Genomic DNA, 10,265 nt, shown 5'->3' with positions numbered 1-10,265 from the left:
GGGTTAGTTCCAGTAATTGCCCCCACCGCACCCATCACCCTCCCTGTGCACTATACGTTTCCCCCTGCTGCCCAGGCCCCCCTGTGTGCCCCCACCCCAAAGTGCTTCTGGCTCCCCTCTTCTCCACCAGCATCTGCAAGCACACAATAGGATCCTTCAGGATGGAGAGTGGACAAAGAGTCTCCTAATTATGACACATTTACCAGCCCTTCCTGTCCTGAATGAACACAATGAGTGATCGGTATCAATTACTCACTGTGTTCATTCAGAATTGAAGCCCTCTTTTTTTTTTTTTGGTGGAGTGGCCCTGCCAGGTATGCTATATGGGGCCCGTAGTTTCTAACAGCAGCCCTGATCTCCACTAATAAGTGCAAACCCAGTCATAGTTGGAAGGCCCTCAGACTTATTTACTTTGTATTCTCAGATCCGTCCAAGCTAAGTGTGACTCATTAATCAAGTGAGAGGCCCAATCTTTGTCTGGTGTTCTGACATCAGGGACATTTACAAACAGGGAGAGAATAGGCGTTGGTGCATCTAGTGCTGTACAGTTTTATATATAAACTCTACAGACTGCTGTACAACATTCCCGGGAAAGGAGGTCAGAATGATGAGGTCACATGACTACAGAACCCAGACTGACCAGTAGAAGAATCTCATTGTTCATCAGTCTGCAGAGTGGGAGGTGCTAGGAATGTGGGACATCAGCCCAGCCGCCTTCCCTGCCATCCATCTAAATGGAGAACAATGGAGGACCTTAGTGCAATGAGGTCATCAGTGTCACCTCATACAGCCTCTTCCCGGAATACACAATAGACGCCTCTGATCCTTCCAGGAGAGGAACAGGAGGATGCCATCATTACACTCACCCAGCATAAATAGCAAAAGAAGTTGGACTGTGCAGAGTCCATACATACAGAATAGGAACAGATACCGAGAATTACACTCGGCATCCAGGACAGGAGAAGTGGAACTGTGCAGAGTCCATACATACAGAATAAGAACAGATAACCAAGAATTACACCCGGCACACAGGAGAGGAGAAGTGGCCCTTTGTAGTAGTGTCCATAGCACCAGTCATGGATTAAACTCTGTGGAGACCCCTAGGCAGTTGAAACCTTGGGGTCCCCCTTGCAAATTATCTCCTACGTTTTTAATTTTACCAACCCAATATTCTATTGGGATCTGGAGTCAGCAGAAACTTGTGTCACACTCAGGGGCGGACTGACCATTTGGAAACTCGGGCACTGCCTGAGGGCCCGGGGTCAGTAGGGGGCCCCATGAATGCCCCTGGTACCTTTTTCATAGGCTTTTTGAGTTTGGGCAAGGACACAGGGCCCCATGATCCCCTATTGCCCGGGGGCCCCATGAGTTGTCAGTCCGCCCCTGGTCACACTAACTCATAGAATGCTTCATTTCTGGAGGTTTCTCATGAACATGCTCTAGTCAGATAACATTGGACTAAGTAGTGTGCGCGCCGGCCGCTAGATAGAGATGACCATCACTACTGTACATTACACATACGTATGTTGCTCCAACATTTCTTAACAAACTGACAGCTGAAAGAAGATGAACTTTTAAGAGACAAATTTTCATGTGAAGCTGATGTCTGTGGTTTATGTACTGTAATATTTGGGGATGTCTAGCTCAGTGGTAGATGCGTTTGCAAGTGAGTTCACGCCAGTCAGGAACTATTTTTCAGGCCTTGGTAGCCCACTTTTATTAAAAGAAAAAAAAAAGAAAAATCCAAAACACAATGTTTCCCACGCAGGGGTTCTTCTACAGCAAAAAATACACAATCCAAATGAAAATGCTAGCCCACCTGGCTACTCATCAGCAGCACTGCTGCTATAGTTACTGGTCCTTCTGACCCCCAGCTCTTTTAGGCACACAGCTTAGAGCTGCACACAACTCCTCTGGCCAAGTCCTCAGGCCATAAACTCAGATGCACACAGCTCCTCGGGCCGTTAACTGTCTCTTGCAGACCTTCATACTCCGGCTGCCACCTGCAGCCTCTCTGACTCCTGCAGGAGACCTTCTGTCTCTTTTCGGTGGAGCCCGAGGTATTCCTAAACCTCCACTATAAGGGTTGTGTGCACCTGGGCATACACCTGCTGTTCCTCCACAAAACCTGGACACTGGGTTGGAGATTCTGTCCCGCCCAAGGCACTATGTAATCTCCAAACTAGGGAGCCCCATCCAGGGCTACCAGAACATGGAGAAAGCTGCAAAAAGCAGTTTTCTCCACTCAGAACATCTGCTCCCTAGTCCTGCACTCAGGACTTTGTGTGGGCACTGTAGCAAACTAGCTCATCAGAGTTAGACACAAAGTTCCCCTTTTTCTTTTAGTGGAAGTAATTCTCAGCCCTCATTCCCTACCCCCCTCCCTTCCTGAGAGGCAAATGTTATCTTCTGAGTGACAGATAGTGGGGGGGTCAACACAGGTGAAGGCATCCCTGGTTTGGTGCCAGCAGTCTGGGGAAAATGTAACCTTTCTCACCTACGTTCTGATAAGGCCAGCATTTCTCAGAGAATTGGGAAGCACTGACCCAAAACTGTGTAAGCCCCCACATCATAAAACTGACCAGTAGTAATTGAACATTCCTCAGGTCAACTGTATGTATCATATCATGGAGTATGAAGCTGGTAGTTTAATTCAGAGTTCCCCTGACCCCTCCCAACACAGCGTAGTGAGAGCAACCCCCCTTTCAGAGGGATTTTTAAAAAGGACAGGCTGCAAGCCTGAAAGTTGAGTTTTTAACAGCTGAACATCGTAACAGAGGAGATCAAAGAATCATCCTGCTCTGCAACTTGGATCTGCAAACCAAGGCATATGGGCAAGTAACTTAACCCTGTAACTTTCTTCCTAATATCTCTTTGCTGTATCTTTATATACATATATATTTTCGTGACATCTCTTTGTAAATATTGTATTGCACCTGTTTGACTCTTTTAGTAATAAATCTTTCTTTCTGAAAGTGTTAAACTGTTTCTAAGAGCTTACTTGCAATTCACGAATTCCTGCCTTTGAAGAGACGCTACTGTGTTTGTTTAATCCTCTGCCCAATCGGCCTGAGGTGACCGTATTGGACAGGCGACTTTTCAATCATTATAGTGTATATTTGATAACGGGAGTTTCCCAGTCTCCGACAAAAGTGGTGGTGGCAGTAGAGGGTTAGTTGCGTAATTAACCCGACCCAGTAACAAGCGCATTCAGGCTGCAGGCACCGATTGTAGCCCATTAGCTGGACAATAGCTGTGCAGGGTGCAGCTGGGTGGGGCCTTGTTACGCACGTTACACCGCGGTTTTAGATCGGTCGGTCCTTCGGTCACAAGTTTGGTGAGAAGGTCGGGGGTCTGACGCCGCGGGCGGGACGTATTACTGTTAGTCGTGGTCGTGCGATTGTCGCATGTTGGTGGCGACGACCGTGCGATCGTGACAGGACTGGACTCTTGTGCCCCTGGGACACGTAGGGAAAAAGTTCCTGCACTTCTTTGGAAACCGCAGCCCACACAGGAACCTCGATTCTCAGTGCGGTTGCGAATTCCAGTGCGGGCGGCGTGCCATAAGAATTAATGACACCTGCCCACGGGTCCGCATTCTTCTGTGTAGGTGGTGCGGCTGACGGATTTTTGTGCGGATCTGCAGTGGCACCACCCGCACAGATGTGAACCTAGCCTTATACAGTGACAGAACCTTGTACTGTCACAGTACATTAAGTTATTGGGTACATTACATTAATACAGTATTTTCTCTAGTCTTTAACCGGTTCCACACTGCCCTATAGCAGAAATACTGCTACAGGGTGGCACGGGTGCACAAAATCACGTATATATACACGTGATTTTGCAGTTGCGGGTAGGGGGCGCGCACCCTACCTGTGCCACTGTAAATCACCAGGTCCTGGCTGAAAATTACTTGCCGGCACCCAGTGATCGACAATTATCTCCGACGGGAGAGAGACCTGTATGTAAACAATACAGATCTCTCCCCTGTCAAGTCCTGCACACTGCTTTGTATGGCTCTGCATAGCAGAGCCATACAAAGCAGTGTGCTTACAGTGCCCAGTGCCATTAGTACAGTGTCAGTGCTTTTTATTAGCACTGATCACTGTATTGGTGTCACTGGGGATGTCAGTGACACCAAGTCAGTCCCCCCCGTGACAGAATGCCCGCCACAGTCCTGCTATAAGTCGCTGATCACCGCCATTACTAGTAAAAAGAACAAAAATTCCAGTATATAAACCGCCATTTGTAGACGCTATAACTTTAATGTAAACCAATTAATTTACACGTATTGGGAATTTTTCTTAGCAAAGACATGGAGCAGAATACATTTTGGCCTAAATTTATGAGGAAATTGGATTTTTAACATTTTTTTACTGGACTTGTTTAATAGCAAAAAGTCAAAAATATATTTTTTTCTCAGAATTGTCTTTTTTTTTTTTATTTATAGAGCAAAAAATGAAAAACTCAGGGACGATCACATGCCACTGAAAGAAAGCTCTATTCGTGGGAAAAAAAGGATATAAAATTCATTTGAATGCAGCATTGCATGACCGCGCAATTGTCAGCGCTGTATCGCAAAAAAATGGCCTGGTCAGGAAGGGGGGGGGGGGGTAAATCCTATGGAGGGCAAGTGGTTAAAGTAAAGTTTTCATTTCTTTGAGTTGATTCTTTTTTTTCTGTCTTTTGTAAGCAATTTAAGGAAACTTCTTTGGTATTTTCTTTCAAGATCAAATCAATATTGTTTTGATCCTTTGTTGCAGGACCCCCTAAAACAGCCTGGGGCCCGTGGGCTGGTGCCTAGTCTACCAGGGGTGGACTGACAACTCATGGGGCCCCTGTGTCCTTGCCCAAACTCAAAAAAGCCTATGAAAAAGGTACCAGGGGCATCTCATGGGGCCCCCTACTGACCCCGGGCAGTGCCCGAGTTTCAAAATGGTCAGTCCGCCCCTGTAGTCTACCTATCTGGCAGTCTGGAACTGCATAGCAATATAAGAAGATACTGAGAAGGATGTGTTTGCAGTGCTGGTTTTCTTTCATCCAATGACTGGTCTCTGTATTCAGGTCATGAAGCAGTTGTTATTACCAAAGCTTTCCTGTAGGTGGCGGTGATTGATCATTCACTGTAATAAGAAGGAAAAGTAAGCAGAATGGGGAGACAAGAAGCTGGAGACATTTATTTCCAAGTAGGGATACACTAATATTGGCATCAGTGCCAAAGCTGAGTATTATCAGCAGTACTCATACTCCTGAAAATGCTTCCAATACTGGAAACCGATATTGTGTGCACGTAGGTTTGTCATAGAGATGCACCGATATCGTTTTTTTCATTGTCGAGAACGAATACCAATACCTTCGGTCAGGTACTTGCCTATACTGAGTATCAAAACTTTGCATCCATACAAAATGTATGGATGGAAATTGCGCTGCAAAGATTAGCATGCGATTTGAACAGGAATGCTATTCCTGTCCAAATCGCATGTGGTTTCCCCACTGCTCTTGTGCGAAGGGAGGCTTGTCATAGCTCCGAGTTCACACAGGAGCGGTGCGGGAAACCTTCCTGCATCAATCCCATGCTGCGATTGGGAGAGAATGGCATGTGGGGATGTATACCTTGGTGACAGCGCTCAGCTGTAGGGGAGGAGAAAAAGACGTGGGGATTTCAAATCCCCAGACCTGTGAAGCAGCTTTCTCTCCTCTCCTTGCAGGGATGACAGTACAGGCTAGATAGCTTCTGATTGCTCACCACCGTCCATGTGACAGTGCTGACCAATCAAAAGCCCACTAGCCCGAACTGTTATCCCTGCAAGGAGAAGAGAGAAAGCCTTCCTCTCCTACAGCTGAGAGCTGCCTCCATCTGCCACCAAGGTATAGATCACCACACACCGTTCTCTCCCACTCTTTGCTCAGCATGGGATAGATGCAAGGAGGTTTCCCACACCGCTCCTGTGTGAAGTCGGGCTATGACAAGCCTCGGTTCACACAGGAGTGGTGAGGGAAACCTCCCTGCATTGATCCCATGCTGAGCAAAGAGTGCGAGAGAATGGCATGTGGGGATGTATACCTTGGTGACAGGCGCGCAGCTGTAGGGGAGGAGAAAAAGACGTCGGGATTTCAAATCCCCAGACCTGTGAAGCAGCTTTCTCTTCTCTCCTTGCAGGGATGACAGTATAGGCTAGTCAGCTTCTGATTGCTCACCACCATCCATGTGACAGTGCTGACCAATCAAAAGCCCACTAGCCTGAACTGTTATCCCTGCAAGGAGAAGAGAGAAAGCCTTCCTCTCCTACAGCTGAGAGCTGCCTCCATCTGCCACCAAGGTATAGATCACCACACACCGTTCTCTCCCACTCTTTGCTCAGCATGGGATAGATGCAAGGAGGTTTCCCGCACCGCTCCTGTGTGAAGTCGGGCTATGACAAGCCTGGGTTCACACAGGAGTGGTGAGGGAAACCTCCCTGCATTGATCCCATGCTGAGCAAAGAGTGGGAGTGAATGGCATGTGGGGATGTATATCTTGGTGACAGGCGCTCAGCTGTAGGGAAGGAGAAAAAGACGTGGGGATTTCAAATTCCCAGACCTGTGAAGCAGCTTTCTCTCCTCTCCTTGCAGGGATGACAGTACAGGCTAGACAGCTTCTGATTGCTCAGCACCGTCCATGTGACAGTGCTGACCAATCAAAAACCCACTAGCCCGAACTGTTATCCCTGCAAGGAGAAGAGAGAAAGCCTTCCTCTCCTACAACTGAGAGCTGCCTTCATCTGCCACCAAGGTATAGATCCCCACGCGCCGTTCTCTCCCACTCTTTGCTCAGCATGGGAATCAATGCAGGAAGGTTTCCCACACCGCTCCTGTGTAAACTTGGGCTATTGGAAGATTTCTCCTCTATTACTATTCTGGAGACAACCCAAAAATTTGGATTTTCTTTTACTTTCACTTTCAATGATAATGGTAAACAGGACAGATAGAGAGGATGAATCTCCCTAATGGAGGCACAGACAGCAATAAAAACCTAATAGGTTTTCTAATACATCTCTGATCTGTTCAGAACTAAAATACATGCCTTTCGTTATACTTTAATGGAAGAGGAACTTCCACTGAAGTGCATTGTGACATCAGAACTTGGATGATTGGAACTGCTTTTAGCACCCATATTGGAAGAATTGTATTTCCTACTTGTGAAACCAACCACATGATAAATATGAGCTGGAAACTTGTATGTACCTGTGACAATTATGCTTTTAGTCTTATCCTGTGCAGAGATTTTCCAGTTCATAGGACAACAATCTAAGCATCAGCAGACAGAGTGATAGCCCTTGTTAACCTTTTACACATGGTAGTTGCCAATGTTTCATCTTTAACTGCAAGAGCATCTCCTGTTGCAACTTTGACCTTTAAAAAAATGTATCACCCGCTGGCACATCCAGATAGGAATGTAACAGAGTTTGCATGACATTAGCTCTCCACTGAGGCACAGTTATTATTTTAGCATGACACAAACAATAATTAGGACAAGAGAAAAAAAAACAGAAATCTTGAGCGTGCAAAAGAATATACCTCCCCCTTTAGGTTAGATGGGTTGCGTTGGTGTGCAGCAACCTTCAAGTCATGCCGTAGATTCTCAATTGGACTGAGGTCCTGGCATTTCCAGGACATATACTGAAAATGTTTCCCTTTAAACTACTCCATTTTAATCTTAGAGCGATGGTCCTGCTGGAATGTGTCCCAGTCTCAAATCTCTGGCAGACTAAAACTGGTTTTCTTCAAGGATTGCTTTGTTTTTAGCACCATCCATATTTTCTTCATTCCTGACCACAGCATAATGCTGCAACCACCACCACCATGCTTCACTGTGGGTAAAATGGGATAAAAACAAGGAAGGGGCGGGATACATTCACAAAGCATTGTACTTAAAGTTGAGTTCCAGTCAGTTTTGTGTTTATTAAAAGTCAGCAGCTACAAAAACACACTTACCTGTCCTGTGATCCAGCGCTGTACTCACCTGTGCCGTCCCTTCAATGGGTTCTCCTATCTTCTGCTTGTTGTTTATCAAATTGGACGGTGCGGGACCCTTTGGAGCTGCACTTGTCAGTGTGTGGGAATCACCGGATTGAAAATATTGGGGCTTTGAGCCGTACTCTCGTATTTGTTTAAATTCAGCTGTAAGTTAATATAGGTCACAACCCCCCATTTGACAGATGTGTTGTCTTCAGACCTTTCTCCAGACTGTTTATGACATAGCCATTTATAACAGGGTCTCATTAGGAATATTTTAAAGACCTGCTCAGTAAGGTTTTACGATGCTAATGCAACCTTTCTAACTTTGTCTACCGTTTGTGAAGTGACTGGCCTCAGGTGATACACAAATATGAAACAAATCCTCCTACATAAGTTGTACCTGTTTATCTGTAGTATTCTCTTCATCCCTTCAAAGTGTTGAGAGGGGACGAACAGCTGAATTTACATTCTGCAGAGCTCAATGAAGAGAGCTGATTGGAGGGAAAGGACACACCCTCCTTCACACAAATCACAGGAACAGAGTTGAGCCTGTCAATCTGCTGGAGATCCCTCCCGTCACCATTTTTCTCTTGGTGTCAGGAAAACTTGTCAGAAGTGACTCCTACAGATAGCAGAGGAACGAAGAAGCAGACATACATGACACTAAGTGCACTTAATTGAGACAAATACATACTATAGAGGGATATGCTTTGTACATATTTCATGTCTGATGTTTACAACCACTTTAAGCATAGACCTGAGATGTCAATCCAGTAGATTTTGGTACTGACTTGCAAATTTTGGGGAAAATGAGAGTGGAATGTTGTTCATTATGACTCCCAAATTCTTCTCAATCTCTGATGCCTGATTGTGGCTATTTTCCCTGCCCCCGATGGCTGGGATCATCAGGGCCACCATTAAAGTGGACCTGTTGCTCTTCTCCAATGGTTCACATTGAAGATCTGAGCGTGCACACTCATCTGGAAAAAGCATATGTGCTGGTCACTGTGGGGATTGCTGTGTTGTTCATTTCTGATCTTTCTGGAAATCTTGGACCAGCCACACAAAGAAGATCTGGCAACAATTGTTTCACCTATGGAAAGGTACCCCCTGCATGGGGAGCTCTCAAACCTCCCAAACACTTGTCCTACGGGCCCTAGAGTGAGGGCTGTAATATATACCTGGTGGTGTGTTATAGCTGCCCACCAGGGGCCATAGAGTGAGGCTGTAATATGCACAGTGTGGTGTATTATATCTGGGCTCCAGAGGCCCTGGAGTGAGGCTGTACTATGTACAATGTGGTGTGGTATAGCTGGCTTCCAAGGGCCTCCTGCAGAGGGCTGTTATATCGGGTGATGTATTATAGCTGGCCCCCAGGGGCCCTCGGTTGTAGCTGTAATATGTACCTGATGGTGTGTTACAGCTGGTTCCCAGGACCTTTGGAGTGAGGCTGTAACATGTACAGGGTGGTGTGTTTTATCTGGCCCCCAGAGGCCATGGACGGAGGACATTAATATGTTCATGGTGATGATGTGTTATAGCTGTTCTCAGGACCGTGGATAGAGGGCTGTAATATGTATTGGGGTTGTGTGTTATAGCTGGTCCCCAGTGGCCCTGGAGTGAGGCTGTAATATGTAGAAGGTGTTGTGTTGTAGCTGTGTGACATGTAGTACAGCAATTCGGAGAAAGTGTGTGAAGGCTCTGAGACGTTCTCTGCCGTCACTGCAGATCTATATTTAGTGGCGTCTGATGGAGCCGCTTCTATTCCTGTCTCTCCGCACTCACAGATTATTACAAGCTGTGACCTGAATCCTGCTATATGCTCCCCCTCCGTCCCTGAATCCCCTTAACACCCTCCTCCTTCCATGAAAACCCTCCATACCACCCCCTCTTCCATCTCTGAATCCCTTGTACCACCCTTCCCCATTCTCCTAATCCTCCCCCAACCCCCTCTCATCCCTAAAGCCCCTATACCACCCCCCCCCCCCCCCACCGTCCCTGAATTCCCCTTAACACCCTCCTCCTTCCATGAATACCCTCCATACTACCCCCTCTTCCATCTCTGAATCCCTTGTACCACCCTTCCCCATTCTCCTAATTTCCCCCAACCCCACTACCCTCTCTCATCCCTAAAGCCCCTATACCACCCCCCGCAGTTCCTAAGTCCCCCACGTCTTCCCTTAACATCTTCTTTCCTGAATTCATCATACTAACCCCCATCTTCCCTGGGTCCTCCATATTACCCCCCCCCCTTTTCCTGAATG

At 46.7% G+C, this 10,265-nt stretch overlaps 1 long non-coding RNA gene across 1 annotated transcript; it reads right to left on the bottom strand.

Annotated features, from left to right (window-relative positions):
• Positions 1-1,689: 1,689 nt before the first annotated feature.
• On the bottom strand, positions 1,690-9,761 carry LOC149437803 (uncharacterized). Its single transcript, XR_016308001.1, has 2 exons — positions 8,402-9,761; positions 1,690-5,126 (listed from the first exon to the last, which is right to left on the bottom strand). It is a non-coding gene; the product is annotated as an uncharacterized LOC149437803 (long non-coding RNA).
• Between the last annotated feature and the right edge of the window lie 504 nt (positions 9,762-10,265).

The sequence above is a fragment of the Staurois parvus genome, unplaced genomic scaffold (genome assembly GCF_062004578.1).
Source record: "Staurois parvus isolate SC_StPar_1 unplaced genomic scaffold, SC_StPar_1.0 ptg001253l, whole genome shotgun sequence".
NCBI lineage: Eukaryota > Metazoa > Chordata > Amphibia > Anura > Ranidae > Staurois > Staurois parvus.
Note: the sequence above shows the minus strand (reverse complement) of the source record. Positions and strands in the feature narration are given on the sequence as shown.